The sequence below is a fragment of the Colobus angolensis genome, unplaced genomic scaffold, assembly GCF_000951035.1.
Source record: "Colobus angolensis palliatus isolate OR3802 unplaced genomic scaffold, Cang.pa_1.0 Scaffold295, whole genome shotgun sequence".
NCBI classification, from domain to species: Eukaryota; Metazoa; Chordata; class Mammalia; order Primates; family Cercopithecidae; genus Colobus; species Colobus angolensis.
The window spans coordinates 965,799-975,968 of NW_012116210.1; the positions used below are offsets into that span (position 1 = coordinate 965,799).

General features: G+C 38.4%; 1 protein-coding gene across 1 annotated transcript in view; it reads right to left on the reverse strand.

Annotated features, from left to right (window-relative positions):
• FER1L6 (fer-1-like family member 6) overlaps positions 1-10,170 on the reverse strand; it is a 212,734-nt gene that overhangs the window by 137,358 nt on the left and 65,206 nt on the right. The window lies entirely within an intron of this gene.

A 10,170-nucleotide genomic window follows, 5' to 3' on the forward strand; every position in this document is an offset into this window, starting at 1 on the left:
ATGGGTGCAGCACACCAACATGGAACAAGTATACATATGTAACAAACCTGCACATTGTGCACATGTACACTAGAACTTAAAGTATAATAATAAAAATAAAAGATAAATAAATAAAAAGAAAATACACAGGCAACCAATGCTGAAGCACCCAGATTTATAAAGGAATTATTTTTAGAGCTAAAGAGAAAGACAGACCCCAACAGAATAATAGTTGGAGACTTCAACACCCTACTTTCAGCATTGGAAAAATCATCCAGAAAGTCAACAGAAAAACATTGGACTTAATCTGCTCCATGGAACAAATGGACATAATAGATATTTATAGGACATTTCTTCTAATGGCTACAGAATACACATTTTTCTCAGCACATGGATCATTCTCAAGGACAGACCATATGTTAGGCCACAAAACAAGCCTTTAAAAATTCAAACCAATTAAAATTATATCAAGTATATTCTCTGATTACAGTGGAATAAGACTAGAAATCAATAACGAGAGAAATATTGGAAATTATATGAGCACATATAAACAATATATTCCTGAATGGCCAGAGGGTCAATAAAGAAATTAAAAAGGAAACTTAAAAAATTCTTGAAACAAGTAATGAATAGACAACATACCAAAACCTGTAAGATACAGCAAAAGCAGTACTAAAAGGAATGTTTATAGCAATAAGCAACTACATCAAAAAACTAGAAAATCATCAAATAAACAACCTAATGATGCATATTAAAGAATTGAAAAAGCAAGAGCAAGCAAACTCAAAGTTAGTAGAAGGAAAGAAATACAGAGCAGAGCAGAAATAAATGAAATCGAAACAACAACATAAAAATAATAAAGATCAACAAAATGAAAAATTGGTTTTTTGAAAAGATAAACAAAATTGACAATCCTGTAGCCAGACTGGAAAAAAAAGAGAAGACCCAAACAAATAAAATCAGAGATAAAAAAGGAGACATTACAACACATACCACAAAAATTCAAAGGATCATTAGAGATTGCTATGAATAGCTATGTGCCAACATATTGGAAACCCTAGAAGAAATGGATAAATTCTTAGACATCAACAACCTACCAAGATTGAATCATAAAGACATGCAAAACCTGAACTGACCAGTCATAAGTAGTGTGATCCAAATCATAATAAAAAGTCTCCCCACAAAGAAATGTCCAGGACTCCATGGCTTCAGTGCTGAAACTCACCAAACATTTAAAGAAGAACTAACACAAGCTTTTTCAAGATGGTGGACTGAAGGCATGGTTATCATGACTCTCCCACTTGGAAAGACAAAATAGTGTATAGAGATTCACATTGTGAGCTTTTTTTTCAAGAAACAATGCAGGAATTAACAGGAAAACTGAAAGAAACTACAGATCCTTTGAAAGAAACAGTGGGCTGCAGCCTAAACTGTGAGCCAGGCAGAATATTTTAACTCCCCAGACTGTGAGGAGGGGATAAATTGCCTCTGGGATATACACTCCCACCAGAGAATCGCACAGTCTAGACCATGGAGGAAGACCTTAACCCTACCAAGTGCTGGAATTTATTTAGGGAGCAAAAAGAAATATGAAAGTAGACACAGCCACAGGAATAGTTGCGCATACCTTCCCAATCTCCAGTACAGATGGAGGGAAGCGATTCCTGATCCTACCTCACAGGGGACCTTTTAGAAGCCTGCCAGCTAACTCAGGTGATGGTTGCAGGTTTACAGAATCCCCCAACTGAGAGGTACAAAATAATCTCAAGTGGGGACAAACTCCCTTGGCCAGAACTGGGGGACAAGTGGGAAATGTGTTGCAGCCACAAGTGCTAGAGCTGGGAGCCTGGGTTTTGTGGGTGAACTGGGAGGTGTGTGGCCCGCAAGCTGTACTTGCTGTCTCTGCCAGGGAAGGCTTACGACCCGGGGCAGTTATAAGTTCTGAGCACAGACTGCCTGGAACTTAGCTAGCTGCTGCTGGTGGAACACCATGGGTGAAAGATCTGTCTTGCCAATGTGTGGGAGCTGGGTGGGGCTTACTGCTGCACGCTACCCCTGACTCCTTCTTTGGACTTTTCTGTACAGAAAAGGCAGCTGTGCTCTTCCTTGAAACATTGCCCCAGTGGTCAGAGAACTGTTTCCCTAACTTCCCATTGGAGCTGCTGCTTGCCCTGTATGTGAAGAGCCAGAGTGTGGACTTGCGAGACCCAGACCCCACCTGTCTTTGAGCCTCCACCCACACTGGTAACACAACACAAAGGACAAAATTTGGAAGCTCTGTGGTCCCACCCATTGCCTGAGACACCAGAGTACCTCCTCTGGGCAACATAAGGCAAGCACAAATCCCACCGCCACCACTACAGCTGATACTTTCTTGCAAGCACCACCTCCTGGCTGGAGGCCAACCGACACAGTCTATTACAGCACCTTCAGGTAGAATAAAACTTGCTTTTTATTCTTCAGGAAGGAGAAAACTTGTGCATGGCCTTAACTAACAGCATTGCTGGGCACCCTGGATAAACAGGAGGTCCTAAGTCTGCCTACATGATCAGTTCATTACTACTACAACTGGAATTTGAGAAAGCCAACATATTAAGGCTATTTATAACCAGAGAATCTCACAGAGTCTACATCACTCCCCTGGCCACCCTCATTAGAACTGGTGCTGGTAGCCACTGCTAGGAGACTTAAGGACAGACCACATCACTGGATCATTTGCAAGCATTTTCACAAACAAGCCTGGATTGTGGCAACCCCACTGGGTGGCTAGATCCAGAGGAACAGCAGCATTCACAGTAGTTTGGCTCTCAGGGACTCCTACTCCGAGGGAAAGGGGCAGTGCATCATATTAAGGGAGCACCCTATGGGGCAAAAGAATCCACACAGCAGGCCTTGAGTCCCAGAACTTTCTGCTAGTGGAAAGTTTCTTTTAACAGAGGCATAGCTGCAGCGCTGGGCTCAGGAGGGAAAGTCTGTAACTCTACCCCAGGACAGTCAGGCAGCCCTGGTGCTCATTCAGGGTCTTGGAGAAGGGGATTTCTTTTCCTCCTTGTCCACCACTGCAGGCATAGCTGCAACTTCTCTCACAGAAGCTCTGTATGGGTGTACCTATTGACAGACTTTCTGGGTGTCTGCTTCCTCACAGAAGAACCGCCCTCAAGGTTCAGGCTTGCACGAGGGATAGATTCATAATCTCTAACTACTTGGAATATCAACATTCCTGCAGATGAAAATAGGTGCCTATCTGATCTGGATAGCTGGAACACTGGTTTAGGAGTGTGACTGGGAGGTGGATTGTTTTTGTGCTTGCCTGGCATGGAAGCTGAGGTGGCTTCCACTTTTCCCCCTAGTAAGTCCTCAGTTCATTACACTGAGAGCTCCCCTAGCCACCTCTGTCAAGGTTGGGACCTCTGCCGATCATTGAGTATTGCATTTACCCACCTGCTTTAGCCACAACCGGTTACTATTCACAGATACCTCTCCTACTGGCCTGAACCTGAACTCTTCAAACCAGGACATAAAATACTGGGGAAAAAAGTTAATTTAAAAATGCACACCACAGGTGAATGAGATAGGCTTCAAGAGACCTCTGCCATTTCAGCCCCATAGGAGACAGTGAACTTGCTTACACACCGAGCACATGGCTACTACAACCGGCCTCTGAGGAAACCGTGATACAAACTGTCTACAACCAAGGAACTCATACAGACTATTCACTGTTAAAGCCACCAGAGCTGACTTAGGCTACAAGAAACAATAAGTATTAAAGTCTAATTCTTAGAGGATAAAAAAAAAGTTTTGAAGAAACACAGTCAAATCAAAATTAAATCCAAGAATAATTAGAGGAAATGGTCTACCCAAATGAGAAGGAACCAGAAAAATAATTCTGGCAATATGACAAAAGAAGGTTCTACAACACTCCCAAAAGACTGTACTAGGTCTCCAGCAATGGATCCAAACCAAGATGAAACTTTGAAATACTAAAGAATTCAAAAGATTGATCAAGCTACTCAAGGAGATATAAAAGAAACACAGAAGAACATAAATAAATTTTAAAAACAATTCAGAATATGAATGAAAAATGTTCTAAGGAGATGGATATTTTAAAGAAAAACCAATCAACTTCTGGAAATGAAGGACACATTAAGGGAATTACAAAATATAGTGGAAAGTTTCAACAGTAGACTAGACCAAGCACAAGAAAGAATTTTAGAGCTCAAAGACAAGGCTTTCAAATTAACTCAATCAGACAAAAACAAAAAGGAATTGAAGGACATGAACAAAGTCTCCAAGAAATATAGGATTGTGGTGAAAACTAAAAATAATTGGTGTTCCTGAGGGAGAAGAGAAAGCAAAAACTTTGAAAAACTTATTTGAAAAATAATTGAGGAAATTTTCACTGGCCTTCTTAGAGATTTTGATACCCAAACACGAGAAGCTCAAAGAACTCCTGGGAGATTCATTGCAAAAAGGACATCATCAAGGGATATAATCATCAAGCAGAATATACATTCTTTTCATCAGCATGGAATGTTCTCCAAGATAGACCATATGACAGGACACAAGTCTCAAACTTTTTAAAATTGAAATTATATCAAGTATCTTCTCAGACCACAGAACAAAACTAGATATCAATTCCAAAAGGAATCTTCAAAACTACAAATACATGGAAATTAGTCTGCTCCTGAATGATTTTTAGTTTAACAATGAAATCAAGATGGAAATTTAAAAATTCTTTGAAATAAATGATAATAGTGACACAACTTACCAAAACTTCTGGGCTACAGCAGAAGCAGTGCTAAGAGGAAAGTTTTTAGCACTAAATGCCTACATCAAAAAGTCTGATAGATCACAAATTGACAACCCAATGTCACACCTCAAGGAACTAGAAAAATAGCAAAAAAACAAAACTCAAAGAGCTAGCAGAAGAAAAGAAATAACAAAGATCAAAGTGGAACTAAATGAAATTAAAACCAAAAAAAAATACAAGATCCATGAAAGAAAAAATGGTTCTTTAAAAAGATAAACAAAATCAATAGACCATTATCTATATTAACCAAGAAAAGAAGAAGATGGAAGATGCAAATAATCTCAACTAGAAATTAAAATGGAGACATTACCACTGACACAACAAAAATACAAAAGATCGTTCAAGACTACTATAAACACTTCTATGCAAACAAACTAGAAAACCTAGAGGAGATGGATAAATTCCTGGAAACATACAACATTCCTAGATTAAGAAAGGAAGAAATAGAAACCCTGAAGAGACCAATAACAAGCAGTGAGATTGAGTCAGCAATAAAAAAAACAAATGCCAACAACAAAAAAATCCTAGGGCCAGATGGATTCACAGCTGAATTCTACCAGACATTCATAAAAGAGTTAGTACCAATTCTACTGAAACTGTTCCAAAAGATTGAGAAAGAGGGAATTATTTCTAACTCATTCTATGAAGCCGATATCACCCTGATTCCAAAACCAGGAAAGGACATAACGAAAAAAGAAAACTACAGACCAATATCCCCAATAAACACAGATGCAAAAATCTTCAACAAAATAGTAGCAAACCAAATCCAACAGCACATCAAAAAGAAAATACACTATGATCAAGTGCGTTACATTCCAGGGATGCAGGGATGGTTTAACATATGAAAGTCAATATAAGTGATACATCACATAAACAGAATTAAAATGATCATCTCAAGAGATGCAGAAAAAGTAGTCAATAAAATACAGCATCATTTTATGATTAAAAACCCATCAAAAAAGTAGGCATGGAAGGGACATACCTCAAAATAATAAAAGCCCTATATGAAAAACCCTCAGCCAACATTATATTGAACAGGGAAATGTTGAAAGCATTTCCCCTAAGAACTGGAACAAGACAAGGATGCCCACTCTCACAACTTCTGTGGAGCTTAATACTGAAAGTCCTAACCAAAGCAATCAGGCAAGAGAAATAAAGGGCATTCATATTGGAAAAGAGGAGGTCAAACTATTGCAGTTTGCTAATCATATAACGTACCTAGAAAACCCTAAAGACTCCTAGACTTGATAAACAAATTCATCAAAGTCTCAGGTTACAAAATCAATGTACACACATCCGTAGCACTGCTATATACCAACAACTTCCAAGTTGACAATCAAATAAAAAACTCAATCCCTTTTACAATAGCTGCAAAACAAGAAAAAAAAAAAAAAAACTGGGAATATACTTAACCAAGGAGGTGAAATATCTCTGCAAGGAGAACTACAAAACACTGCTGAAAGAAATCATAGATGACACAAATGGAAGCACATCTCATGCTCATGGATTAGAAAAATTAGCATTGTGAAAATGACCATGCTACTCAAAGCAATCTAGAAATTCAACGCAGTTCCTATCAAAATACCAAATCATTTTTCGCAGAATTAGAAACAATCCTAAAATTCATATAAAACCAAAAAAGAGCACAAATAGCCAAAGCAATCCTAAACAAAAAGAACAAATCTGGAAGCATCACATTACCTGACTTCAAGTTATACTGCAAGAATATAGTTACTAAAACAGCATGTTTTTGGTATAAAAACAGATACATAGACCAATGGAACAGAATAGAGAACCCAGCAATAAAGCCAATGCTTACAACCAACTGAATTTTGACAAAGCATACAAAATCGTAATCTGGAGAAAGAACACCCTATTTAATAAATGATGCTAGGAAAACTGGATAGCCACACATAGAAGAATAAGACTGGATCTGTATCATATACAAAAATCAACTCCAGATGGATCAAGGACTTAAATCTAAGACCAGAAACCACAAAAATCCTAGAAGAAAACATAGGAACTAAAAGTAGATCTACCATTCAATTCAGCAATCCTACTACTGGTTATCTACCCAAAGGAAAAAAGGTCATTATATCAAAAAGACCCCTGCATGTTTATGCTTGTTTCAGCACAATTCACAATTGCAAAGATATGGAACTAACCTTAATGCCGATTGACTAATGAGTAGATAAAGAAAATGGGTTATATATACACCATGGAATACTACTTAGCCATAAAAAAGATTAAAATAATGTCTTTTGCAGCAGCTTGGATGGAGCTGGAGGTCATTATTCTAAGTGAAGTAACTCAGGAATGGAAAACCAAATACCATATGTTCTCACTTATAAGCAGCAGCTAAGCTATAGATACAAAAATCATACAGAATGGTATAATGGACTTTGGAGACTCAGAAGGAAGAGGGTAGAAGAGGATGAAGGATAAAAAACTACACACTGGGTACAATGTACACTACTTAGGTGACAGGTACAGTAAAATCCTAGACTTCACCATGGATGAATACAATTCAAATGGAAGAGGAAATGGAAGAGGACAGAATACTTCCAAACTCATTCTCCAAGGCCAGTATTACCCTGAGACCAAAACCATACAAAGACACACCAAAAAAGAAAATTACAGGCCAATATCCCTGATCAACACTGATGCAAAAATCCTCAACAAAATACTAGCAAACCAAATTTGACAACACATTAAAAATGTGACCAAGTGGGATTTATACCAAGGATGCAAGGACAGTTCAATGTACACAAATCAATATGATATATCATGTCAACAGAATGGACAAAAACCATACGATCATTCCAATTTATGTTGAAAAAGCATTTGATAAAATTTAACATCTCTTCGTGATTGAAAAACTCTCAAAACACTGAATACAGAAGGAACATACCTCAATCCAATAAAAGCGATATATGCCAGACCCACAGCTAGTTTCACACTGAACGGAAAAAAACTGAAAGCCGGCTGGGCGTGGTGGCTCACGCCTGTAATCCCAGCACTTTGGGAGGCTGAGGCGGGTGGATCACGAGGTCATGAGATCGAGACCATCCTGGCTAACACGGTGAAACTCTGTCTCTACTAAAAATACAAAAAATTAGCTGGGCGTGGTGGCAGGCGCCTGTAGTCCCAGCTACTCGGGAGGCTGAGGCAGGAGAATGGCGTGAACCTGGGAGGTGGAGCTTGCAGTGAGCCAAGATCGTGCCACTGCACTCCAGTCTGGGAGACACAGCGAGACTCCATCTCAAAAACAAAAAAAAGAAAAAAACTGAAAGCCTTTCCTCTAATAGCTGGAACAAGAAAAAGATGCCCACTTTCATCTCTGTTACTCAGCATGATACTGGGAGTCCTAGAGAGAGAAATCAGACAAGAGAAGGAAATAAAGGGCATCCAAACAGGAAATGAAGTAGTCAAATAACCTTTGTTTGCCGATGATATGATCTTATATTTGGGAAAACCTAAATACTCCACCAAAAAACTGTTAGAACTGGTCAACAAATTCAGTAAAGTTGCAGGATGCAAAATCAACATTTAAAAATCAGTAGCATTTCTATATGCCAACAGTGAACAATGTGAAAAGGAAATCAAGAAAGTAATCCCATTTACAATAGCTGTAAATAAAATAAAATAGCTAGGAATAAACTTAATCAAAGAAGCGAAAGATCTCCACAATGAAAACTATAAAACACTGGTGAAATAAATTGAAGAGGACACAAAAAAATAGAGACATAGTCCATGTTCATGGATTGGAAGAATCAGTGTTGTTAAAACATCCAGACTACCCAAAGCAATCTACAGATTCAATTCAATCCCTATCAAAACCAATGACATTCTTCATAGAAACAGAAAAAATCCTAAAATTTACATGGAACCACAAAAGACACAGAATAGCCAAAGACATTCTAAGCAAAAAGAACAAAACTGAAGGAATCATACTACCTGATTTCAAATTATGCTACAGAGCTGTAGTAACCACAACAGTATGGTACTGGCATAACAACAGACACATGGACCAATGGAACAGAATAGAGAACCCAGAAAAACTATTCATCTATAGTGAGCTTTTTTTTTTTTTTTTGAGACAGAGTCGCTTTCTGTCGCCCAAGCTGGAATGCAGTGGTACTCTTGGTTCACTGCAACCTCCGCCTCCCGAGTTCAAGTGATTCTCCTGCCTCAGCCTCCCGAGTAGCTGGGATTACAGACATACACCACCATGCCAGGCTAATGTTTGTATTTTTAGTAGAGACGGGGTTTCACTATGGTCTCGGACTCCCGACCTCATGATCCACCCGCCTCAACCTCCCAAAGTGCTGGGATTACAGGCGTGAGCCACCACGCCTAGCCAGTGAACTCATTTTTGACGAGTCTCAAGAGCATATGTCGGGAAAAGGACAGTCTCTTCAATAAATGGTGCTGGGTAAACTGGATATCCATATAAAGAAGAATGAAACTAGACCCCTATGTCCCACCATATACAAAAACCAAATCAAAATGGATTAAAGACTTAAATCTAAGGCCTCAAACTATGAAGCTACTACAAGAAAACACTGGGAAAACTCTCCAGGGCATTGGTCTGGGCAAAGATTTCTTGAGTAATATACCACAAGCATATGCAACCAAAACAAAAATGGACAAATGGGATCACAACGAGTTAAAAAGCTGATGTACAGCAAAGAGAACAATTCATAAAGTGAAGAGACAACCCACAGAACAGAAGAAAATATCTGCAACCACTCTATATAACAAAAGAAAAAAAAAAAAAAAAAAAAAAAAAAAAAAAAAAAACAAAAAAAAAAAAAAACACAATAATCTGATTTTGAAATAGGTAAAAGAGCCGAAGAGACATTTTGGCAAACAAGCATACAAAAAGGTGCTCAGCTTCATTAACCATCAGAGAAATGTAAATCAAACTTCAATTATGTATCATTTCACCAGTTAAAATGGCTTATCTCCAAATAACAGGCTAATAACAATGCTGGTGAGGATGTGGAGAAAAGCGAACCCTCATACACTGTTGGTGGGAATGCTAATTAGTACAACCACTATGGAGAACAGTTTGGAGGTTCCTCAGAAAACTAAAAATAGAGCTACCATATGAGCCAGCAATCCCACCGTTGGATGTATATCCAAAAGAAAGGAAGTTAGTATATCAAAGAGATGTCTGCACTCCTATGTCTGTTACAGCACTGTTTACAACAGTTAAGATTTGGAAGCAACCTAAATGTCTATCAACAGATGAATGGAGAAAGAAAATGTGATACATATACACAGTGGAGTACTATTCAGCCATGAAAAAGAAAGAGATCCTGTCATCTGCAGCAACATGGATGGAACTGGAGGTCATCATGTTAAGTGAAACAAGC